At 43.1% G+C, this 26534-nt stretch overlaps 1 long non-coding RNA gene across 1 annotated transcript in view; it reads right to left on the bottom strand.

Moving 5' to 3' along the window:
• LOC135050744 (uncharacterized) overlaps window positions 1-25213 on the bottom strand; it is a 91128-nt gene extending 65915 nt beyond the window's left edge. The window contains exons 1-2 of the long non-coding RNA XR_010241782.1: window positions 25175-25213; window positions 16910-16945 (exon numbers count right to left, since the gene is read on the bottom strand). This is a non-coding gene — a long non-coding RNA (uncharacterized LOC135050744). The remainder of the gene's footprint in view (window positions 1-16909; window positions 16946-25174) is intronic.
• Window positions 25214-26534: the final 1321 nt, after the last annotated feature.

The following is a 26534-nucleotide window of genomic DNA, read 5'->3' as shown; positions in this document are numbered from 1 at the left end:
GCCTCTTTTTTTCTTTGCGTCATGTGCTGTTTGGGGAGGGTTTTTTGGAAGGGACATCCTGCGTGACACTGCAGTGACACTCCTAGATGGGCCCGGTGTTTGTGTCGGCCACTAGGGTCGCTTATCTTACTCACACAGCTACCTCATTGCGCCTCTTTTTTTCTTTGCGTCATGTGCTGTTTGGGGAGGGTTTTTTGGAAGGGACATCCTGCGTGACACTGCAGTGCCACTCCTAGATGGGCCCGGTGTTTGTGTCGGCCACTAGGGTCGCTTATCTTACTCACACAGCTACCTCATTGCGCCTCTTTTTTTCTTTGCGTCATGTGCTGTTTGGGGAGGGTTTTTTGGAAGGGACATCCTGCGTGACACTGCAGTGACACTCCTAGATGGGCCCGGTGTTTGTGTCGGCCACTAGGGTCGCTTATCTTACTCACACAGCTACCTCATTGCGCCTCTTTTTTTCTTTGCGTCATGTGCTGTTTGGGGAGGGTTTTTTGGAAGGGACATCCTGCGTGACACTGCAGTGCCACTCCTAGATGGGCCCGGTGTTTGTGTCGGCCACTAGGGTCGCTTATCTTACTCACACAGCTACCTCATTGCGCCTCTTTTTTTCTTTGCGTCATGTGCTGTTTGGGGAGGGTTTTTTGGAAGGGACATCCTGCGTGACACTGCAGTGACACTCCTAGATGGGCCCGGTGTTTGTGTTGGCCACTAGGGTCGCTTATCTTACTCACACAGCTACCTCATTGCGCCTCTTTTTTTCTTTGCGTCATGTGCTGTTTGGGGAGGGTTTTTTGGAAGGGACATCCTGCGTGACACTGCAGTGACACTCCTAGATGGGCCCGGTGTTTGTGTCGGCCACTAGGGTCGCTTATCTTACTCACACAGCTACCTCATTGCGCCTCTTTTTTTCTTTGCGTCATGTGCTGTTTGGGGAGGGTTTTTTGGAAGGGACATCCTGCGTGACACTGCAGTGCCACTCCTAGATGGGCCAGGTGTTTGTGTCGGCCACTAGGGTCGCTTAGCTTAGTCATCCAGCGACCTCGGTGCAAATTTTAGGACTAAAAATAATATTGTGAGGTGTGAGGTATTCAGAATAGACTGAAAATGAGTGGAAATGATGGTTTTTGAGGTTAATAATACTTTGGGATCAAAATGACCCCCAAATTCTATGATTTAAGCTGTTTTTTAGGTTTTTTGGAAAAAAACACCCGAATCCAAAACACACCCGAATCCGACAAAAAAAATTCGGTTAGGTTTTGCCAAAACGCGGTCGAACCCAAAACACGGCCGCGGAACCGAACCCAAAACCAAAACACAAAACCCGAAAAATTTCCGGCGCTCATCTCTAGTGGCAACTGACCATTTTAGAGGAGTATTCTGAAAACTGCAGGAGGATCCAGGCGTTTGGAAGGAGGGTTTCTGATGTCAGCTCTGACCCCGATCATTGCAGCGGCTGAGTAAGTCCTGGGCTGTGCAGAGACTGCACAATCTTTTGTTTGTGCAGCTCTATGCACATGCGATCGCACACCTGCGCTGCGAATTCCCCCTCCACCTGTAGGCGACGACTACCTGATCGCAGGGAAGCAAAAAACGCACTCTAGCGATCTGGTCTGAATTAGGCACTTAGACTGCAGTCTAGGTGTATGAAATTGGTTTTGCAGGCTATGTTTGTGACATTAAATACATGAGTTAAAGATATTATACAGAATGTGATGATTATACATGTTTTTACTTTTTATGTGACTGATTTTATTTGAAAGATTATTTTTTATGACATATTGTATATGTTTTCTGTGTTTAGGAATTTAATAAAAAACTAATACAATATTTGAAGCCTTATGTGAATTAATCATTGTACTGACAGTAGGGTATGAATTTTAAGTGTTTTTTCACACCATGAATATTGTCTGTGCTCCCTTTCTTAATAAATTTGGATCATATATTTGAGGTACCAGTGTCCTTTATTCTGCGAGCTGCATATTATTAATGTGATGATTGCCATTATTAAGTATGTATTATTTAAACACAGTTGTTATTGAGTAGCATGTCTTAGAGACTAATAGGAGTATTTGTTTCCATTTACAGATACAGTATGTTCTTTATTATATATAAACTGTTTTAAGTGATCTACTCTAATGATTTAAGGAAAATAAAGAATATCTATGTAAAAACTAATTCAAATTCAACCTAAAGTGATTTCTCTTAGTACATGAAAACATTAAGATGTCAGAAATTGTACCACATGCAAGTTAGCGTCAGATTTTAATATCAGGATTTTCTCAATTATGTTTCTAATAAAAATAAGCTAATACTGATATATAATTTAAATCTATCAGAAAGAAAATCTGTTTGCCAAAAATCGGGTAGAGTCTTTCATTGGTCGATGTGTAAGTTGATTTATCACAATCAGATAGATTATAAACCAAAGTAATTCATATCAAATAGAAAATAGTGAAAGAGACTGACTACTATGTATTTTAAAACTGTTTGTTGCACTCCATCACAAATATACATTTTTACCTATATTTAAATATTTATCTAAAATATTGTGACATTTGTTGGCACAAAGATTTTATCAAATGCTTGAATGAAAATTAAATCTTTAAAAAAAGCATTAGACCTGATAGTTGCCCAATCAGAATAGAATATTTTTATTTATATTGGTTGTTTGTGCATTTTATTGTGACCAGGTCATTCTGTGTTGATTGTTAGTTTTACATAAACACATTTTATCTCACTGTTTTATCCATAACCAGCCCATGCTATGGTGCTTGGCTGGTCACTAATTTGCAGGGTTGCTTTTTTAAATAGCTTTATTTATTGAATTGTTTATGGACACTTCAAATTGTGGCATGTACAAATAACGTACATTATCTACAACGAATGCCCCTGCATCATGCCTTAACTTAGGCACCCATCTATAAATACCTCCATCAACACATGCACACCTGTGCAATTTAGCATAATTATTAATGTGGACAGATTAAAGATTTGACAAAGTGATGAACATTGTTGGCCTCATATAGAGGTGCACAAAAGTCTCTTTGCAGACAGATCTTTAGGAACTGTGCAGGCATTAGAGCAGAGGTTCTCAAACTCGGTCCTCGGGGGCACACACAGTGCATGTTTTGCAGGTCTCCTCACAGAATCGCAAGTGAAATAATTAGCTCCACCTGTGGACCTTTTAAAATGTGTCAGTGAGTAATTAATACACCTGTGCACCTGCTGGGTTACCTGCAAAACATGCACTGTGTGGGCTCCCGAGGACCGAGTTTGAGAACCTCTGCATTAGAGTCTGGAAATGTGCTTTAAACAACTACAGGTGAGTCCAACACATCTCAGCTGCATCTCCACATGTGGCTTGTAATGAAGTTGATGGTTTTTTTAATTGATTGATATGTATTTAGAAGATTTGATTATAATATTATTTTACGTACTGTATATTTCAGAATTAACTGATATAATAGTCAAAAGACTTCTATATTTTGATGGTTTTTGAGCATATATGTTAACTAGCCTAACATTAAAAATAACAGCTTGGACACAGTAAATAAAATTTTAAGATCATAGCATTTATTTGTAGGAATTTATTTTTATTTAAGGGTAGTCATGAAAGCACTGCCTTAACAGCTCTAGTCAATGATGATAATCTAACAAGTGAGACTTAATAACTTTTCTGAAGCAACCTGAGCTATGAAGACATGCTAGCAGAGTGGCACCCCAGTTGTCTAGTGGCGGGCGGGGATTGGCGCCCCTTGCAGCCAGAAGATGCAATGTCCCATTTGCCAGGCAACAACTGGGGCTTGTGTCTTGAACAAACCGCTCGGTGGCTTGTAACACCATCCCAGAAGTGATGAAAAATTGTTTGGTCAGCCACAGTTCTTTTTCTACCTGGAGACTTGCACTGTTGTGTAACATGCAGCTACCCTTTGACTTCCAGTGACCAGTGACATAATACACACACCATCCTGCTTCATAATAAGTTTTTCATTGTAATAACAACAGACAGTGCCTCAATATTTCTCATACGTGCTGTATATAAGCTTTATATAATGCAAAACAATTATATGCTCTACAGGTCTTTTATTATAAATAGCAAGTTCCACAGACTAGCATGCCGCTGAGACCTACAGTAAATGCATCTTCTTCCATAAAGGCTTTGGACAAAGCTAAACCTTTCTTGGCCTCATCCATAATAGAGACAAAATTGACAAAACTGCCATCATTTATCTTCCTGTGGAGGAGGAGAGCTGACCATAGAGCTGCAGTGAGAGGCAGTTTGTGCCTAAGCTGCAGTGTCAGCAGCATCAGAAGCACCAAATATGGAGGGTTAAATGTGGAGACTGCCCGTTGCAAAAAAGCAAAGCAGAGGAGACAATGGCACAAGGGGGCAGGGCCTCCAATGAAATGGCTGCTGTATTGTCAGATGCCTACAAGTTGGTATGTGGGTTGCAGATGTGAGCGAGGAGGTTAGTCCACATGTTGACTCCAAACCAGAGTAGGTTTTATTTAAGATAACAGGATATAGATGATAGCAGATAAAAAGCAGTCCATATGATAAGGTATCAATCTCTCCTGTGCTAAGTACTGAACAGCTGTACAGCACTGTGACACTACAATAACAAAGTGACAGGCATGGGCACATGCAAAACCTTTTATAGAGCCAAATAAACAATATGCACCCATTGTCTAATCAGCCTAAGCTTTAAGTCTGGTGACAAAGATGTGACATTATTGTGGCTGTTGAGTCAATCACAAATACACCCAGTTAAGGGACAACTTGTATCGTATAGCCATTTAACTACATTTCTACATGCTTGGCTCTAAATGTCCCAGGATAAAGATTGGAAAAGCTCAGTGAGCATTTACCACAATATTCTTTAAAGGTGATGGAATTTCAGGAAGGGTAGGAGGCTGAATGGGGTGCAGGGTTGAGGATGGGAGAAACAGGGAAGAAACGTAGAGGGAGAGGTAACAGGGTGGGCAAAACCTGTGAGGGTGCTGGGTGGGGCAGTAAAGCATCTGAAGAAAGACATACTGACAGGGAAGAAAGAAAATTACATGGAAAAGTGTTATAGTAGGAAAAAATTATAAAAGAGCAGAAAAAAGCTGGTGAAGTTGAGGGTTAAAAAAGGAAATAAGTAAAATGAAGCTGAGAGAAGAACTAGCAAACACTGGTTGCACTTATATCCAGGGAATTTTCTGGATAAGAGAAATGTTTCAGAATTCGAACTGCTCCTATATAAAAATGCTGCAACAGCTCCTCCGATATCCCTGTTGTGGATGAGAGGTCACTAGGGGACACTCTACAAAGGAATAAATGGAACTGATTGGTCAGAGGGTGTGAACTACAGCAAACTAAACAATGCTGCCTCCTTGTAAAGGTGGCAGCTGCCCTTGATGTTATGGCATATGAACACATGTGGTGCGCCAAGTGCCCATTATGCCCTGGAAGACTTGCTGGGACCAGCGGTCCACCTGTGAAGATCAATATTTTTGTTTCTTCACTAATATTATTACCTCTGCATCCAAAATTCCTGGGATGCTTTCGGCCCTTGGTGGGTTGTCCTTACAGAAGGACATTTTTTAGGGTCCCCGCTTCCCTACAGACTCCAGTCCCAGGCTGACAAGTTAAGGGCTGATTGCCATTATGGATATGCAGTGTGGAGTCCCCTTGCTATAGCATCAGCAACCCTGGTCAATTTTTCAATACCAGCCTAGGCTCAGAAGCTCAGGCCTGGTTATCATTTTGGGAGGACCCCACACTATTTCAAAACATTTTTTTTTTTTTTTACAGTTTTTAAGCATAGTGATCTGTACTGTGCTTTAAATCAGATGGAGATTGATGGTGGATTTTCATTAGATTTTTATCAGGATAGGGGCTTCAAATTAGATGGATATCGATCACAGATTGCATACAGTAAATCTAAAACAATGCATAGTAAAAAAAAAAACAAAAACCCCCCACTTTATTTGGCTGTAGTCCACTGTTGGATTGCTAAGTAAATATACCCAAAGTGTGTATCTGTTTTTATTTGTGCATATAAAACAACTGCAACATATCAATATGTAATATTTTACAGAAGGAGACAAAGTACAGTAATAAACTAAAACAAGAATTCTGACTCCTTTGACATCAACAGGGTGTCCCCTTTCCCCCTTGAGCTTCATCATCTGCATGGAGGCCTTAGTGAGATCTATACAGATAAACCCTGATATTACGGGATACGTGATACAGGACAAGGAGTACAAATAGTCTCCTTTTGCCAACTACTTATTGCCCACCATCACAAACCCACTTGTTAAATGAGTCCCAGAACTTTGGAGACATTTCTAATTTCAACGTCAAATACTCCAAATCAGTTCTCCTACAGACCCTACCCACCTGGATCCCCACTCAATGGTTTCTGGAGGTGCAGGTTCTTGACAGATGATTGGTCAGGGGTGTAAGTGGCCCTGTATAAAGCAGAAACTGATAAACAGACAGAAGCATGGGGGGGGGGGGGGGAGGAGGCAAGGTGCATCCTCCTTACATTCAGGGGTTTACCAAGCAAACCTCTCCTTCATAAAAATTTTGGTGTGGTTCAATTAAGATACAAAAAAACAGTGGATTGAGATAGAGGAGCAGGTATTGCTGGTAAACATTTGTATACAGTAGCTCCATGGATTCCTGACCTCACCAAAACCTCTCAACTCACTATAGGGCCCACACTTGCTTTTCGGGAATGTCCCTTAGAAAGTTCCCATCTCTCTCCTCCACAGTGTCTTCCCATATGTCTTTCTAGCAATAAAACCACATCCCTCCAGGTGTTGACATTACACCATTTAAACATTGGTATGAGGTGGGATTGTTTTGCATTGGACAGGGTGCAAAACAGCATTCTTTGAAACTGTGTGTGATAAGTGTTACTTAGCTCAGGGTGAATGATGGCTTTTCTTGCAGGTCCACCACTTCCTCTAATCTCTTTGTACCTCTGGTGCTCTTTGTATGACTACAATACCTTTTGATTCCTTATGTGCTTGCTCTATTGCCCCAACTCACACCATCTTCCTGCTCTATGGCCTCCAATCAGCAGATACAAGTTTAATCACTTAACTGGCAAGGTCAGATCACATGTGACCGTACCGCCCCACTGGGTCCCCCAGTTTTTGATGAGTAGATCCGTTCTGCAGATGTGCATAATATAATATTTAAATATAAAAAAAATACTTTTTAAACTATACTACATATATGTAAAAAAATAATAACTATATGAACAGTTTTAAAGGGAATATTGTCAGTTAAGTGGTAAACTACGCCACAATTTACCAGAACTTGGGGCTGAGAGATTGGCAGGGACTTGGGGGAGGATAAGTGGCAATAAATATTTTGCATAGTAGAGACTCAATACAAGCTTCTATCATGATGGTACAGATGCCCAGATACTGGGGGTCATTCCGAGTTGATCGCTCGCTAGCTACTTTTAGCAACCGTGCAAACGCATAGTCACCGCCCATGGGGGAGTGTATTTTCGCTTTGCAAGTGTGCGAATGCCTTTGCAGCCGAGCGCAGCAAAAACATTTTGTGCTGTTTCAGAGTAGCTCTGGATTTTCTCAGCCCTTGAGATCACTTCAGTCTTTTTGGTGCTGGAATTGACGTCAGACACCCACCCTGCAAACGCCTGGACATGCCTGCGTTTTCCCAAACACTCCCAGAAAACGGTCAGTTGACACCCATAAATGCCCTCTGTCAATCACCTTGCGTTCAGCTATATGAAAGGAATCTTCGCTAAATCTATCACCCAGCACTGATCCTCTTTGTACCCATGCGTCACGCCTGCGCAGTTTTGGAATTTTTTTTACCTGATCACTGTGCTGCGAAAATCAGCAGCGAGCGATCAACTCGGAATGACTCCCCACTGTCTCTAAGTTGGGGATTTGTGCTCCTCACATGTGCTGGTGTTGTTTTGTTGCTCCTGGTACCTTGTTTTACATTTGGTGGCAATGCCATAGTCTCTGCCAATTCTGTAAAAAGTGACTCACTTTTAGAGATGAGCGGGTCCGGTTCCCTGAGAACTTCCCTACCCGAGCCCGGTTCCTAGCCCAGCTAGGGTTTTCCTGCCTGACTCAGAAACCAGAACGAGGCAAAGCGTCATCATCCCGCTGCCGGATTCTCACGAGGTTTGGATTCCATATAAGGAGCTGCGCGTCACCACCAATTTCAATCCGGCATTGGAAAGTGTAGCGAGAGAACGTGTCTCTGTCCTCAGTGTCCATGCGGGAGGGAAAGTGGGGTGGCAATTCCAGTGATGTCTTGTGCTGCTCAGTCCAGTGTAGTGTCTTATTCTGCATAAGTCCAGTCACAGTGGTGGTGTCCTCTGCTGCCATATGTCCAGTGTAGCTGTATAAGTCCAGTGCAGTGGTGCTGTGATGTCCTGCATCAGTACAGTGGTAGTGTATTGTGCTGCATCAGTCCAGTCACAGTGGTGGTGTCCTCTGCTGCCATATGTCCAGTGCTGCTGTACAAGTCCAGTCCATTGCAGTGGTGCTGTGTTGTGCTGCATCAGTCCAGTGGTGGTGTCCCTGTGCTGCTGTATAAGTGCAGTGGTACTGCCGTATAAGTCCAGTGGTACTGCCGTATATGTACAATGATACTGCCGTATATGTTCAGCGGTACTGCCATATAAATCCAGTGATACTGGCGTATATGTCCAGTGGAACTACCATATAATTCCAGTGATACTGCTGTATATGTCCAGTGGTACTGCTATATAATTGCAGTGATGCTGCCATATATATGTCCAGTGATACTGCCATATAAATCCAGTGGTACAGGCGTATAAGTCCAGTGGTACTTCCGTATAATTCCAGTGATACAGCCATATAAATCCAGTCCAGTAGTACTGCCATATAAGTCCAGTAACACTGCCGTATAATTCCAGTGATACTGCTGTATAATTCCAGTGGAACTGGCGTATAAAGCCAGTAATACTGCCATATAAATCCAGTCCAGTGCTACTGCTGTATAATTCCAGTGGTACTGCCGTATAAATCCAGTGATACTGCCATATAATTCAAGTGGTACTGGCGTATAAGTCCAGTGATACTGCCATATAAATCCAGTCCAGTGGTACTGGGGTATAAGTCCAGTGGTACTGCCGTTTAATTCCAGTGATACTGCCGTATAATTCCAGTGTTACTCTCATATAAATCCAGTGATACTGCCATATAAATCCAGCCCAGTGGTACTGGCGTATAAGTCCAGTGGTACTTCCGTATAATTCCAGTGATACTGCCGTATAATTCCAGTGGTTATGGTGTATAAGTCCAGTGATACTGTCATATAAATCCAGTCCAGTGGTACTGCCATATAATTCCAGTGATATTGCCGTATAATTCCAGTGGTACTGCCGTATAATTCCAGTGGTATTAGTGTATATATCCTGTGGTACTGCCGTATAATTCCAGTGGTACTGGCGTATAAATCCAGTGGTACTGCTGTATAATTCCAGTGATACTGCCGTATAATTCCAGTGGTACTGCCGTATAAATCCAGTGATACTGACGTATATATCCAGTCCAGTGGTACTGCGATATAAGTCCAGTGGTACTGCCGTATAATTCCAGTGATACTGTCATATAATTCCAGTGGTACTGCTGTAGAAATCTAGTGGTACTGTCCTGTGCTGTATATTACTGTATTTACTCCATATAAAGGGGTTATTAATATTTAATCCAAATAATTTTTACAGGGTTTGCCCTGTGTGGTGTAGGGATACTCTGTCCTGTGCCGTATGTTGTGTTATATAACTCCAGAAAAATAATGGAGAACAAAAATTTGGAGGATAAAATAGGGAAAGATCAAGAACCACTTCCTCCTAGTGCTGAAGCTGCTGCCACTAGTCATGACATAGATGTTGAAATGCAATCGTTGTCCGCCAAGGCCGATGCCCAATGTGATAGTAGAGGGCATGTAAAATCCAAAAAGCCAAAGTTCAGTAAAAAAGACCCCAAAAAAGAAATTTAAATGGTCTGAGGAGAAACATAAACTTGCCAATATGCCATTTACGACACGGAATAGCAAGGAACGGCTAAGGCCCTGGCCTATGTTCATGACTAGTGGATCAGCTTCACATAACGATGGAAGCCCTCATCCTACCACTAGAAAAATTATAAGAATTAAGCTGGCAAAAGCACAGCAAAGAACTGTGTGTTCTAAGATGGTATCACAAATCCCCAAGGAGAGTCCAAGTGTGTCGGTGGTGGCGATGCTTGACCTTCCCAACACTTGACAGGAAGATGTGGCTCCTTCCACCATTTGCATGCCCTCTGCAAGTGCTGGAAGGAGCACCCACAGTCCAGTTTCTGATATTCAAATTGAAGATGTCACTGTTGAAGTACACCAGGATGAGAATATGGGTGTTGCTGGTGCTGAATATGAAGTTGACGATGAGGATTCTGATGGTGATGTGGTTTGTTTAAATCAGACACTGAGGGAGACAGTTGTTGTCCATGGAATGAAAAAGCCCATTGTGATGCCTGGGCAAAATACCAAAAAAGCCACCTCTTCGGTGTGGAATTATTTCTCCACAAATCCGGACAACAGGTGTCAAACCATGTGTTGCCTCTGTCAATCCGTAATAAGTAGGGGTAAGGACGTTAACCACCTAGGAACATCCTTCCTTATATGTCACCTGCTGCACATTCATCAGAAGTCAGTGTCAAGTTCTGAAACTTTGGGTAATAGCGTAAGCAGTCCACTGACACCTAAATCTCTTCTTCCACTTGTACCTAAGCTCTTGCAAGCCACACCACCAACTCCCTAAACGTCAACTTCCACCTCAGTCAGGAACGTCAGTAGTCATGCAGGCCATGTCACTGGCAAGACTGAGGAATCCTCTCCTAACCGGGATTCCTACTCCGGATCCTTGTGTGGTACGCCTACTGCCGCTGCTGTTGTTGCTGCTGGGAGTCGATCGTCATCCCAGAGGGTAAGTTGGAAGACCACTTGTACTACTTCAAGTAAGCAATTGACTGTCCAACAGTCCTTTGCGAGGAAGATGAAATATGACAGCAGTCATTCTGTTGCAAAGCGGATAACTGAGGCCTTGAAAGCTATGTTGGTGTTAGACGTGCATCTGGTATCCGCCATTAGTTCAGTGAGAATTGATGGAGGTAGTGTGTTCCCCGGTACCAAATCCCATTTAGATTCCACTTCACTAGGCAGGCGATACCGAGAATGTACAGAGACGTCAGAAAAAGTGTCCTCAGTGTCCTAAAAAATGCAGTTATACCCACTGTCCATTTAACCACAAACATGTGGACAAGTGGAACAAGGCAAACTAAGGACTATATGACTGTGTCAGCCCACTGGGTAGATGTATTGCCTCCCGCAGTAACAACAGCAGCGGCACTAGTAGCAGCATCTTGCAAGTGCCAACTTGTTCCTAGGCAGGTTACGCTATGTATCACTGCTTTCTGTCACACTGCTGACAACCTCTTACAGAAACTGAGGGACATCATCGCACAATGGCTTACCCCACTTAGACTCTCCTGGGGTTTTGTGATATCGGACAACGCCACCAATATTGTGCATGTATTACATCTGGGCAAATTCCAGCACGTCCCATGTTTTGCACATACAATTAATTTGGTGGTGCAGAATTTGTTGAAAAATGACAGGGAAGCGCAGGAGATGCTGTTGGTGGCCCGAAAAAAAATTGTGGGCTACTTTCGACATTAAGCCACCACATGCCGAAGACTGGAGAGCCAGCAAACACTCCTGAACCTTCCCTGCCATCACTGGAAGCAAGAGGTGGTAATGAGATGGAATTCAACACTCTATATGCTTCAGACGATGGCAGAGCAGCAAAAGGCCATTCAAGCCTATACATCCACCTACGATATAGGCAAAGGAGGGTGAATGCATCTGACTCAAGCAAAGTGGAGATTGATTTACATCTTGTGCAAGGTTCTCCAACCCTTCGAACTTGCCACACATGAAATCAGTTCAGACACTGCCAGCTTGAGTCAGGTCATTCCCCTCATCAGGATTTTGTAGAAGCCGTTGGAGAAATTGAAGGAGGAGCTAAGACGGAGCAATTCCACAAAATATGTGGGACTTGTGGATGGAGCCCATCATTTGCTTTGCCAGGATTCAAAGGTGGTCAATCTGTTGAAATCAGAGCACTACATTTTGGCCACTGTGCTCGATCCTGGGTTTAAAGCCTATGTTCTATCTCTCTTTCCAGCAGACACAAGTGTGCAGAGGTTCAAAGACCTGCTGGTGAGAAAATTGTCAACTCAAGCGGAACATGACCCATCAACAGCTCCTCCTTCATTTTCTCCCACAACTGGGGCTGCGAGGAAAAGGATAAGATTTCCAAGCCCATCCTTTGGTGATGATGCAGGGCAGTCAGGAGCGAGTGCTGAAATCTGGTCCGGACTGAAGGACCTGGCAACAATTACTGACATGTCTACTGTCACTGCATGTGATTCTGTCACCATTAAAAGAATGGTGGATGATTATATGAGTGACAGCATCCAAGTAGGCATGTCAGGCAGTCCGTATGTATACTGGCTGGAAAAAGAGGCAATTTGGATGCCCTTGCACAAACTGGCTTTATTTTATCTAAGTTGCCCCCCCTCCAGTGTGCACTCCGAAAGAGTGTTTAGTGCAGTGGGTAACCTTGTCAGCGATCGGCATAGGAGGTTACTTCCACAGAATGTGGAGAAGATGATGTTCATCAAAATGAATTATAAATTCCTCCAAGAATACCTTTACCAGCAATTGCCTCCAGAAAGTACACAGGGACCTGTGATGGTGGATTCCAGTGGGGACAAATTAATACTCTGTGAGGAGGAGGAGGATGTACACACTGAAAGGGGTGAGGAATCGGAGAATGAGGATGAGATCGACATCTTGCCTCTGTATAGCCAGTTTGTGCAAGGAGATATTGATTGCTTCTTTTTTAGTGGGGGCCCAAACAAACCAGTCATTTCAGCCACAGTCATGTGGCAGACCCTGTTGCTGAAATTATTGGTTTGATAAAGTGTGCATGTTCTGTTTATACAACATAAGGGTGGATGGGAGGGCCCAAGGACAATTCCATCTTAAAACTATTTTTCTTCTTTGCATCATGTACTGTTTGGGGACTATTTTTTTAAAGTGCCATCCTGTCTGACACTGCAGTACAACTCCCTGGGTACTGCCGTATAAGTCCAGGGGTACTGCCGTATAAGTCCAGTCCAGTGGTGCTTTCTTGTGCTTCATCAGTCCAGTGGTCGTGTCTTATGCTGCCATAAGTCCAGTGGTGGTGTCCTGTGCTGCATATTATTTACTCCAAATAAAAGGCTTATATACATTACTTATATTATTATCCAAATAATTTTTACAGGGCTAGCCCTATGTGGTGTAGGGGTACGCTCGCCTGTGCTGCATATTATTAAAATAGCTCCAAATAAAAGGGGTATTATTATCCAAATTAATTTTACAGGCTTTGCCATGTGTGTGAGTTGCACTCTCCTGTGCCACCAATATTGTGCGTGTATTACATCAGGGCAAATTCCAGCACGTCCCATGTTGTTTGTGCCGCACATACACAGTCATACAGCTACCTCATTGCACCTCTTTTACTTCTTTGCACGATGTGCTGTTTGGGGCCTAGTTTTTTTAAGTGCCATCCTGTCTGCAACCACTCCTATATGGGCCAGGTGTTTGTGCTGCACACTTGTGTCACTTTGCTTAGTCATACAGCTACCTCATTGCACTTCTTTTACTTTTTTGCATGATGTGCTGTTTGGGGCCTAGTTTTTTTAAGTGCCATCCTGTCTGCAACTGCAGTGCAACTCCTAGATGGGCCAGGTGTTTGTGCCGCACACTTGTTTCGCTTTGCTAAGTCATACAGCTACTGTATCTCATTGCATCTCTTTTATTTCTTTGCATGATGTGCTTTTTGGGGCCTATTTTTTTAAATCTGCCATCCTGTCTGACACTGCAGTGCCACTCCTAGATGGGCCAGGTGTTTGTGTCGCACACTTGTGTCGCTTAGCTTAGTCATCCAGTCACCTTGGTGCAACCTTTTGGCCTAAAAACAATATTGTGAGGTGTGAGGTGTTCAGAATAGACTGGAAATGAGTGGAAATGAATGTTATTGAGGTTAATAATACTGTAGGTTCAAAATTACCCCCAAATTCTGTGATTTTAGTTTTTTTCTATGTTTTTTTCAAAAATCACCGAGATCCAAAACCAAAACATAAAAGGGTGTTTTTGGCAAAACCAATCCAGATCCAAAACACGAGCATGGAACCAGAACCAAAACCAAAACACAAAACACGAAAAGTGGCCGCCGCACATCTCTCCTCACTTTTCTGCTAAGATTTTAGGTGTATTATTCCTGGTAGACCCTGTGTTTTGTCTGTTCCTTGTCCTCCATGCCCATCTCAAAATACAAGAAATTCTTATTGTGTCACTTGAATAATGCTGCTAAGGCAGTTATCCCATTATGTTGGTTCCCCACCTCTCCTTAATTGTTTCTGGCTGGTTTGCTAAAATAGATTTCTGTATGGATATGGATGATGCATTGACTTCTGCAGGTGGTGGATATGAGGCCTTTAGAGATACATGGTTCCACTAGCTGGACCTTAAGGATTTATCCGCCTTTAAAAATATCTCACCCTGTCCTCTCCTTATGTCTCCACATCTTGGCTCTCTGGGTCTTTGGGCCCCTGGTGTTGACTTTGTTGGGGACTTAGCTTTGAACCTCCCTCCTAGATCCGGACTTGGGAGTTTTTTTTAAAGCTGTTGCCGTTCCCTTGTGGCTGTCTACATTATGTTACTGATATTAATAATACAATAGGAACAAAATCGGGTACAAATCACATGATTTTAGCTGTTTTAAAAAAAATCAATTTAAAGAAATCTAACCAAATACAAAACATTTGAATATGTGTAACCTGAATAATATCTACTACTTATAGTTTAGCAATAAATTAATATTTTTTTTATAGTATAATACTTGATTGGTTCATATATAGATATCTTTGGTAGGGGAAATTTACATATCAATATATATGGGTAATATAATAATATATGATAAAATATAATATTACATATGTATATAGATGGATTTTTGAGGGGATAAAATTTGTACTTTATTATTTACATGTATATATATTGTATAGGTTTGGTATTATAGACTGTTATGAGGTGAGGCTTGTAGGACAGTATAACCTTAGTATGCCCAGCAATAGCCTGCAGGGTAGCAAAGAGCTGCCTATGAGGTGATTGTGTGGTCCGCGCGCTGCTGGAGCGATAACCTGCCGGGCGGGAAAAGCAGGTCCACGAGCCGGTGATTCACGGCTGACCGCGAGCATGGGGATAGACAGGTAATGATTGGCGGCGGCTAGGGGAGATCGCGCGGCTATGGCGGGAAGGAGTACTCACGAGCCGGAGGTCTGGCTAGAATAAATAGAGCTCCCCGCCGGCGGTTAGGCAGACTGCTGTTCCCCCTGTTCGTGAGTGCACTCGGGTCCCCAGAGCTGCCGTAAGAGCTGTGCGGAGGCAATTGGAGACCGAGTAGCGCGTCCAATACAGGGCAGAGCTGAGCCGTGGCTGGGAGCGGAGGTGGTGGGCATAGATTCCCCCAGCACTGCTTACCCCCAGAGTGCCTGGTGCAGGCTCGACGGGGGGGGAGAAGACGGCTAGCCAGGCTGAGGCAGACTGGAGAGGCGGCTGGTTAGATGGAAGTAAGGAGGGCAGCGCTTCCCTAGTAACCGAGAGGAAGCTATCCCCGCAGACTCCTGATTCGCCATCTGCAGAAAGGGGCCAGCCCAGCAGCGACCGTCCTCCCCTAGGGAGGAGTCGGGGGAGAAGACAGCGCAGAACCTACAAGCTGTAAGTGAGACTATGCATAGCACCACACCGCTACACCTCACTAGCTTATGTAATATAAAACAGCTTGAATCCACCAGCGGTCTGCTGTATATGGTGGCTGAAGTAAATTTTGAGCCAAACGCTGCCAGCCCTTGGTACTAATATAGGATGCTGCCATAAGGCATTTATAGAATGGACAGGATATTGCCAATTTCACCCTATTATAGTTAGAGGTGGAACTGTTATTCTCTCGAAGGAACACTTATACATCAGCCAGGGAGAACTATTTAAATATATATAAAGATATATTGTTGGACAGTTCTAAGTACCACAGAAGATAGCTGTATGTAAAGTCTCAATTAACCGAGTCGAGGAACAAGCGCAAGGATAAATATATATATATAAATATAGCTTTAAAGTTACCAAAAGAGATTTGGCAAGGACATTACTTTGCAGTGTGTCAAGTAATTGAGACTTAATAGCTTCCGCAGTTGAAAAAAGATACAGTTACAGGACCACAGCTACTACAACAAATAGTTTTTTCCCAAGAAAGGATACAATTGTAGCAGAGTATAGGATATCTCTTGCAGACTGAATCACATACAATGCCTTCTACCTTTTAAGGAGATGAACATAATACTGTACAAGCAGCTCCTTCTATGATTTAGTACCCGATGGGGTTAATTTACGTATGGCACCCTGAGTAAAGTAGATTCTGCTATAAAAGAGAAAAGAAAAGGAACTACACCCAACAGAGAGGAAAGTATAGACTTGCTGCTCATATAAAATGGATGCCAAACAAGTTTTATGCCAGTGTACACTGAATTAAGGGCCCAGACATTGCACTTATTTTTTCATGAGTACCCGGGTCACTCCAACATTAACATTACAAATTTTTTGTATTGCATGCAAAATAACTTGTATAGGTGTTATAGGGAGACAGTGGAAGGGGATAGAAAATGTATTTCCTATTATTGTGCTTGACAGAATGTTTCTTTTGCATTTAATCTCTAAATATCTTAGTGGTAATAAAACACACTTAAGTTTGCTTACCATATATGTTGTGATATGAAATTCTGTCCGGCGATCCTGGAGATACCAAGAGAAGAACAGGTACAATAATATATTGTAAAGTATTCACCTAGGTATATAAGTCAGATAGATATACAATTATTACACAGTGTTAGAAATAGAGGCTTACCCAGGCAAGCCTAAATACGTAGCTTGGGTGGAGGCACAAGTAGTGATTAACCCGTTATTTAGTAACCTATACCTTAACAGGTGGGGGAGGGTTACATTTGGAGGCACCGCGTGAGATAAATTTGTAAAATACTCAGGTGTAAGAGAAGCACAGTAGCCAAAATGAATCAATATACCAGTAGTGAAGCATTTGATTGGTGCATAAGGAAGGGAGTGACTCCTGAAAGGAGTTTTGTATTGTGTGGCGATCTCACAGACATCACCGATGGAACAATTATGACAGAGATGTTATTCCTTTTTGGGATAAAACAACCAAAGATTTCTGATAAGCAATTCAGGGAAAACGGAGAGTTGTGTGCTGTATTAATAAATACTAGTCAAGATTTAGAGTCTGAGTTGTTACCTAAAGTGGTGGCTGTGAGATCTAATCCTAACCGCAGGTGGAAAATTATATGGCCTGAAAAGGAAGACAGTGAAAGAGCGGCTGAACCATTAGTTATGGGTGATATGTCTTTTCCGGCTGGACGAGATCCGTCTGCGGGTGGGGGAGAAGGTGGTCCATCACAGGGTACAGAAGAAAAATTAGGGAATCAGTTAGAAGTTATAGCTGATAAAGTAGTACATCAATTAGAAAGATGGCATTATGAGGGGAGTTATAGGCGATTGAGGATTTTCTCAGGAATACTTCCTGTGCCTACTGGCGAGGAACCGTATGAAGCCTGGAGGGAGGCAGCTATACAGCAGTCTGAGGAGTGGCATTGTCCTGATCATATAAAAAAGCAAAGGATTGTAGAAAGTTTAAGGGGACCTGCTATGGGAATCATTCAGGCCAATAGGAAAAGTAATCCTGAGGCCACTGTGGCTGATTACTTCCAGGCACTGGAATACACCTATGGGACATTGGAAGATGTAGGTGACTTGGTTGCTAGATTCAACCATACTTATCAAGAGACAGGGGAGAAGTTGTCCCAGTATGTGTATAGATTGGATAAAATAATCCATAAAATTATAGATAAAGGGGGATTATCTCCTGCTGAGGTTAATAGTAGTAGGTTGAAACAAGTAATTAGAGGAGCTTTAACCACTGACCCTGTGGCACAGCGTTTAAGGTGTACCGCTCTGTTATTAGGAAGCCCCACCCTTAATGATTTAATTAAGGAAATTACCCAGGAGGAAGCTTTAATCGCCAATAGGGAAAAGACCCATGCCAAAGCAGTAAAAGTAGTAGTACCCTCCTCTGAGACTCAGGGATCAAGGGATGACAAATTACTTACTTTGGTAGAAGAACAAAATAAAAAAAATGGACCAGCTTATTTTGGCTCTAAATCAACGGATGGCACCTTCTAATGTAGCTTCCCGTAATCCTATTAGAGGAATTAACAACGGTAGGGGAAATTTTAGAAGAGGTGGAGATTTTACATCAAGAGGGTGTTTCCGATGTGGACAGCTAGGGCATAGGGCTGTGAACTGTCCCTTAGGCTGGGGTACTTCTGAAGGGGGAAATAATGGTCATTCAGATAATGTTTCCATTCAGGGAAACGACAGTGGGAGGCTGGCGGGCCCCTCGCCGTCTCCCAGAAATTAGATGCAAATTCAATGGGGAGTGCCCAGTGGAGTAGTTCAATCCCGGATGGTATGATAGGACCTGCTCCACGAGTGGTCGTTAAATTGAATGGACATCCCTGCCCTGTTTTATTAGACAATGGATCTCAGGTGTCCATTATATTTGAGCACTGGTATAGACACTATCTCTCTGACGTTCCTATTATGCCCTTGGAAGGATTGGTAATCTGGGGGCTAAGTGAACAGAAATACCCCTATTTAGGTTATGTACTAGTTAACATAGAATTTCCAGAGGAATTCATGGGTGTGTCAGAACCCTTACCTCTCATTGCTCTGGTATGCCCAGAGTCCCCAGGAGATAAGACTGTGATGCCAGTGATTGTGGGAACTAATGCTCACTTATTTAAAGTCCTCAGTGATTGGTGTTTAAAAATGAATAGGGAAGTCACTGCTGTTAATATGTTGACTCACCATATGAACTCCCATGAAGGATATTCTGGGTACAGAGAGTCCTCTTTGGCTCAGGATATGTCTTTGGATGATTTTATTCCCTGTTTCCAGGGGAGTGACATTGGGTTGGCAGAAAGAGATACCCTATGTAAAGAGTTGGTAAAACGGCAGCACGTTTTTTCTCTTGGGGAATGGGATTTGGGAAAAGCTGCAGGTGTGGAACACTGTATTAAGCTAAATGATGAGACTCCCTTCAGGGAGAGGTCACGCCGTCTTGCTCCGGCGGATTTTGAGGATGTTAGGCAGCATCTTAAAACTTTGCTGGAAATTGAAGTTATTCAACATTCAGAGAGTCCATATGCCTCTCCTATTGTAGTGGCTCGTAAAAAGAATGGCAATATCAGAATGTGTATTGATTACCGGACTCTTAACCACCGCACAGTGCCAGATCAATACACTGTTCCTCGGATAGAGGAGGCATTGGACTGTCTGCAAGGGAGTCAGTGGTTCACCGTGCTGGATCTTCGGAGTGGGTATTACCAAATACCCATGAGCCCACATGACAGAGAGAAAACTGCATTTATCTGCCCTTTAGGCTTCTTTGAATTTTTGAAGATGCCTCAAGGTATTAAGGGTGCACCGGCTACCTTCCAGCGGACCATGGAACAAACGGTGGGTGATATGAACTATCGTGAGGTATTAGTCTACCTTGATGATATCATTGTATTTGGGTCCTCTTTGCAGGAACATAACCATCGTTTGCTTAAAGTACTTGACAGGTTACTAACAAAGGGACTAAAGCTTTCTATAGATAAATGTAAGCTTTGTCAGCCCTCTGTTACTTATTTGGGACATGTGGTGAGCCGACATGGAATTTCCACTGACCCCACTAAAGTGGAGGCTGTGAACAGGTGGTCCAGACCCACAAGGCTGAAGGAGTTAAGATCTTTCCTGGGGTTTTGTTGGTATTACCGCCGTTTTGTGCCCTATTATTCTGCAATATGTCGTCCACTTACTGAATTGACTAGGGGGTATCCACCTATTGGTAAAACCTCATTGGACAAATCATGTAAAAATAAGGGCTATTTTGTAAACCGTCTGAAGAATTTGGGGATAGATGGACGAGCAAGTGTGAAGAGGCCTTTCTCAAATTAAAATGGAGTCTTACTAATGCCCCTGTTTTGGCATATGCAGATCCCACAATGCCCTATGTGATACATGTGGATGCGTCATTTGATGGTTTAGGAGCAGTGTTGTACCAACCCCATGAAGAAAAATTACGACCTATATCTTATATCAGTAGAGGACTGTCCAATAGTGAAAGGAGATATCCAGTACACAACCTGGAATTCCTTGCTCTTAAATGGGCTGTATCTGATAGATTTCATGAGTACTTATATGGGGCAAGTTTTGAGGTGTTCACTGATAATAACCCACTGACATATGTGTTGACCACTGCTAAATTAGATGCCACTGGGCACAGGTGGTTATCTGCACTATCTATCTATGATTTTAAAATTAAATATCGCCCAGGCATCAATAATATAGATGCTGATGCTTTATCTAGATTAAAAAGAATTGAGAGGGAATCAGATAGGTCAGATTGGATTGAAGTTCCGGCAACCACCCTAAAGGGATTGTGCTTTAACATACAGTGCGTAGGGGCAGATCTTGGAGAACGCATCAGTGCCCTTGGAGCCTCTGACAAGGCATTACCCCTGGCTTACTGTTGGTTAAGCCAATTAGAGTTAGGAGACTTACCCCGAATAGGTCATGAAAAAATCCGCATAGATCAACGGAGTGATTCCGATATTTCGGTTGTTATACTCTGTCTTGAGTCTGGTTGTGCTGACTGTGATGTAAGCTCTCTGACGCCTGCATCTAAGTTGTTGTTGAGGCATATAAAGCAATTGGTAGTGAAAAATGGTATACTATACCGTAAATTGGTTAAGCCAAATGGAAATATGAAGTTTCAAATGGTTGTTCCACAATGCTATAGGGAAACTATTTTAAAGTCATTACATGATCAGCATGGTCATCTCGGGGTGGATAAAACGGCAGGATTGATAAATGACCGTTTTTACTGGCCATTTATGGAAAAGGATATTGAGAATTACTGTAAAACCTGTGGCAGTTGTGTTTTGAGGAAGTCTCTTCCCACCAAGTCTTCTCCTCTTATGACTCTAAATAGCAATGGCCCAATGGATCTAGTATGTATTGACTATTTATCATTAGAAACATCACCAGGGAAAGAATGTAACATTCTTGTAGTGACAGATCACTTCACCCGTTACGCTCAGGCTTATGTTACCCCTGATCAGAAGGCCATTACTGTAGCTAAAACTCTATGGGAAAGGTTCTTTGTCCACTATGGCTTACCCACTAGATTGCACTCCGACCAGGGGCGTGATTTTGAAGGAAAAATTATTCATGAACTTTGTATGTGCTGTGGGATTAAGAAATCTAGAACTACTCCTTATCATCCGCAGGGTAACCCACAGCCGGAACGTTTTAATCGTACATTGCTCAATATGATGGGTACACTGGATCCAAGGGGCAGAACTCAATGGAATAGGAAAATATGGCCCTCATTCCGAGTTGATCGGTCGCAAGGCGAATTTAGCAGAGTTACACACGCTAAGCCGCCGCCTACTGGGAGTGAATCTTAGCTTCTTAAAATTGCGAACGATGTATTCGCAATATTGCGATTACTAACTACTTAGCAGTTTCAGAGTAGCTCCAGACTTACTCTGCCTGTGCGATCATTTCAGTGCTTGTCGTTCCTGGTTGACGTCACAAACACACCCAGCGTTCGCCCAGGCACTCCCACCGTTTCTCCGGCCACTCCTGCGTTTTTTCCGGAAACGGTAGCGTTTTCAGCCACACGCCCCTGAAACGCTGTGTTTCCGCCCAGTAACACCCATTTCCTGTCAATCACATTACGATCGCCGGAGCGAAGAAAAAGCCGTGAGTAAAAATACTTTCATCATAGTAAAGTTACTTGGCGCAGTCGCAGTGCGAACATTGCGCATGCGTACTAAGCGGATTTTCACTGCGATGCGATGAAAAATACCGAGCGAACAACTCGGAATGAGGGCCTATGTCATTTGGTTCATGCCTATAACTGCACCAAGAATGAATCCACTGGGTACTCCCCATATGAATTAATGTTTGGGCGGGAGGCCCGACTGCCCATAGATGTCTCATTAGGACTTCCCTCCCGGGATGCAAATGGACAAACTCATTCCCAATACATAATTAAATTACGAAAAGAACTTAGAGATGCACACAACTTAGCTCAGGAAGCTTCTAGAAAGGCCGGGGCTAAGAATAAGATTAGATATGATCTGCAAGTAAAAGAAAATGTATTGAAAGTAGGGGATCGAGTGCTAATACAGCAACTAGGACGTCCCAGACGACAAAAATTAGCTTATCGCTGGAGGTCTAAACCATATGTGGTAATAGACCAATTACCCAACATACCAGTCTATAAGCTAAGGTCAGAGTCGGGGGAGGGACAAATTCTTACATACCACCGACAACATCTTTTGCCTATAGCACAAGATCTTCGTTTCCCTGAAGCAGTTGAAGATGAATCACAGTTAAGGACAATGCCACTCCCCAGAAATTGCGGCGGATCCTAATGAGGATTCTGAGAACAGAGAATGTGGTCTAGGATATTTCTATTGTGATAAGGATCCTGATAGCTCTGTTCCCCAATTGTCCGATTGTATCACGCCCAGTGGGTTAAATGAGATTGTCCCCGAAAATGATTGTAATATATCAGTCAGTATTACTAATGAGGATGGTGGGTTGGAATCTGAGAGAGAATTTACATCCGAAGGTAGTATAAATGATAAGGATGTTAACCTAACCAGGGAGTCTTTCATGGAAACTGGGATTGCAGAGACTGGTGAGGATATAGTGCATAGTTATAGGCCATCCAGGGAACGGAGACCTCCATTAATATTAACATATCCAGAATTAGGTAAACCTGCATACTTACCTCAAATCATTAATCCGAATATAGTACTTACTTGGCCTTATTTCGGGTATAGAAAAGGGGAAGGTATTTGGTGATCCGATTTAAAGGGGGATGGATAAATATACAGATCACCAGGGGGAGAGTGTAACCTGAATAATATCTACTACTTATAGTTTAGCAATAAATTAATATTTTTTTTATAGTATAATACTTGTTTGGTTCATATATAGATATCTTTGGTAGGGGAAATTTACATATTAATATATATGGGTAATATAATAATATATGATAAAATATAATATTACATATGTATATAGATGGATTTTTGAGGGGATAAAATTTGTACTTTATTATTTACATGTATATATATTGTATAGGTTTGGTATTATAGACTGTTATGAGGTGATGCTTGTAGGACAGTATAACCTTAGTATGCCCAGCAATAGCCTGCAGGGTAGCAAAGAGCTGCCTATGAGGTGATTGTGTGGTCCGCGCGCTGCTGGAGCGATAACCTGCCGGGCGGGAAAAGCAGGTCCACGAGCCGGTGATTCACGGCTGACCGCGAGCATGGGGATAGACAGGTAATGATTGGCGGCGGCTAGGGGAGATCGCACGGCTATGGCGGGAAGGAGTACTCACGAGCCGGAGGTCTGGGGAGAATAAATAGAGCTCCCCGCCGGCGGTTAGGCAGACTGCTGTTCCCCCTGTTCGTGAGTGCACTCGGGTCCCCAGAGCTGCCGTAAGAGCTGTGCGGAGGCAATTGGAGACCGAGTAGCGCGTCCAATACAGGGCAGAGCTGAGCCGTGGCTGGGAGCGGAGGTGGTGGGCATAGATTCCCCCAGCACTGCTTACCCCCAGAGTACCTGGTGCAGGCTCGACGGGGGGGAGAAGACGGCTAGCCAGGCTGAGGCAGACTGGAGAGGCGGCTGGTTAGATGGAAGTAAGGAGGGCAGCGCTTCCCTAGTAACCGAGAGGAAGCTATCCCCGCAGACTCCTGATTCGCCATCTGCAGAAAGGGGCCAGCCCAGCAGCGACCGTCCTCCCCTAGGGAGGAGTCGGGGGAGAAGACAGCGCAGAACCTACAAGCTGTAAGTGAGACTATGCATAGCACCACACCGCTACACCTCACTAGCTTATGTAATATAAAACAGCTTGAATCCACCAGCGGTCTGCTGTATATGGTGGCTGAAGTAAATTTTGAGCCAAACGCTGCCAGCCCTTGGTACTAATATAGGATGCTGCCATAAGGCATTTATAGAATGGACAGGATATTGCCAATTTCACCCTATTATAGTTAGAGGTGGAACTGTTATTCTCTCGAAGGAACACTTATACATCAGCCAGGGAGAACTATTTAAATATATATAAAGATATATTGTTGGACAGTTCTAAGTACCACAGAAGATAGCTGTATGTAAAGTCTCAATTAACCGAGTCGAGGAACAAGCGCAAGGATAAATATATATATATAAATATAGCTTTAAAGTTACCAAAAGAGATTTGGCAAGGACATTACTTTGCAGTGTGTCAAGTAATTGAGACTTAATAGCTTCCGCAGTTGAAAAAAGATACAGTTACAGGACCACAGCTACTACAACAAATAGTTTTTTCCCAAGAAAGGATACAATTGTAGCAGAGTATAGGATATCTCTTGCAGACTGAATCACATACAATGCCTTCTACCTTTTAAGGAGATGAACATAATACTGTACAAGCAGCTCCTTCTATGATTTAGTACCCGATGGGGTTAATTTACGTATGGCACCCTGAGTAAAGTAGATTCTGCTATAAAAGAGAAAAGAAAAGGAACTACACCCAACAGAGAGGAAAGTATAGACTTGCTGCTCATATAAAATGGATGCCAAACAAGTTTTATGCCAGTGTACACTGAATTAAGGGCCCAGACATTGCACTTATTTTTTCATGAGTACCCGGGTCACTCCAACATTAACATTACAAATTTTTTGTATTGCATGCAAAATAACTTGTATAGGTGTTATAGGGAGACAGTGGAAGGGGATAGAAAATGTATTTCCTATTATTGTGCTTGACAGAATGTTTCTTTTGCATTTAATCTCTAAATATCTTAGTGGTAATAAAACACACTTAAGTTTGCTTACCATATATGTTGTGATATGAAATTCTGTCCGGCGATCCTGGAGATACCAAGAGAAGAACAGGTACAATAATATATTGTAAAGTATTCACCTAGGTATATAAGTCAGATAGATATACAATTATTACACAGTGTTAGAAATAGAGGCTTACCCAGGCAAGCCTAAATACGTAGCTTGGGTGGAGGCACAAGTAGTGATTAACCCGTTATTTAGTAACCTATACCTTAACAGGTGGGGGAGGGTTACATATGGTTTTTCCAAAATTAAAATTTATGATGATTTAGAACCAAAACAAAAACACGGGTTCTGCGCACATCTCTAGTAAAGAGTACCCTCCCTTTCCTTGGTGTTACTGGCCCTAAAGCCTGGATATACACCCACTCCTCACCTGCCACCACCACCTAGATCTCAGTCTTCAGCTGCTGGTGCTTCTCCTCTGCCTGCTCTCAAGCTCTTCCCCACGCTCTCACCTGCAGCTTAAAATGTTGGATAATGTAAAATTGTACTGGTGCAGAGCGGACACAGTGCTGCCGGCAAGTGTGTGAGGCGGAGCTCAGAGCCCAGAGTGCCAGGCCCAGACTTGGGATTGGGTAAACCGTAACTCTCTGGACCCCAGAATGCCAGACAGAATCAGCTCCCTGCAACAAACTCTGCTGTTCTGGAGATTGTAGTGCACGTCCCTGTCTATGGAATGTCCCATCTGAGGAGGTGTTGCTGACACCTTTCGCCAGGGAAGTGGGGAAGGAGAAATTACAGTTTGCTCATATGGTCCAGGGATGGTGTAATAACTGGAATGGTCCAGGTCATATGGGGAGACTGTAGTCTCTCAGTCCCTGTCTCACTGGTGACTGTTGTCACAGGCATCCACCCCCTGGACAGATCACCCCCTGGACTGGGACGAATAGGGACAAGCACTACAAGCTCCAGAATGGCAGTTTGCTGGAGGGAGCCATTTTGGTCCGGCGTTCCAGGTTTTGGACCATATTAGGTAAACTAGGTGTTTACCTAATACCCTCAGACTCTGCTCGCTACTGCGTGCAGTGTGAGCCTGCACATTACTATACCTACCACTGGTGTATTTATAATGGGTACAGTGTGTGCAATGCACATGGACCCCTGAGTCCAGGAGGGGCCCACACCGCACATGCTGCCCCCATTTTTGGAATATTTAACCCTCCATAATCCCACTCCGACATCAGCAGCGCTGTTAAAACTCAGTGAAAATGGTGCAGCGGGCATGTTAATGGAGTTCTGCACATGCGCAGTAGAGAAATCACTAAGAAAATGGTCACTGTGCCATTTTTTCAGAGATCTGCACATGCGCAGTGGAGTCTTAGCTCTCTAGGGCTGAGACTCTCAGCAC

The sequence above is a fragment of the Pseudophryne corroboree genome, chromosome 2 (genome assembly GCF_028390025.1).
Source record: "Pseudophryne corroboree isolate aPseCor3 chromosome 2, aPseCor3.hap2, whole genome shotgun sequence".
Lineage (NCBI taxonomy): Eukaryota > Metazoa > Chordata > Amphibia > Anura > Myobatrachidae > Pseudophryne > Pseudophryne corroboree.
Note: the sequence above shows the minus strand (reverse complement) of the source record. Positions and strands in the feature narration are given on the sequence as shown.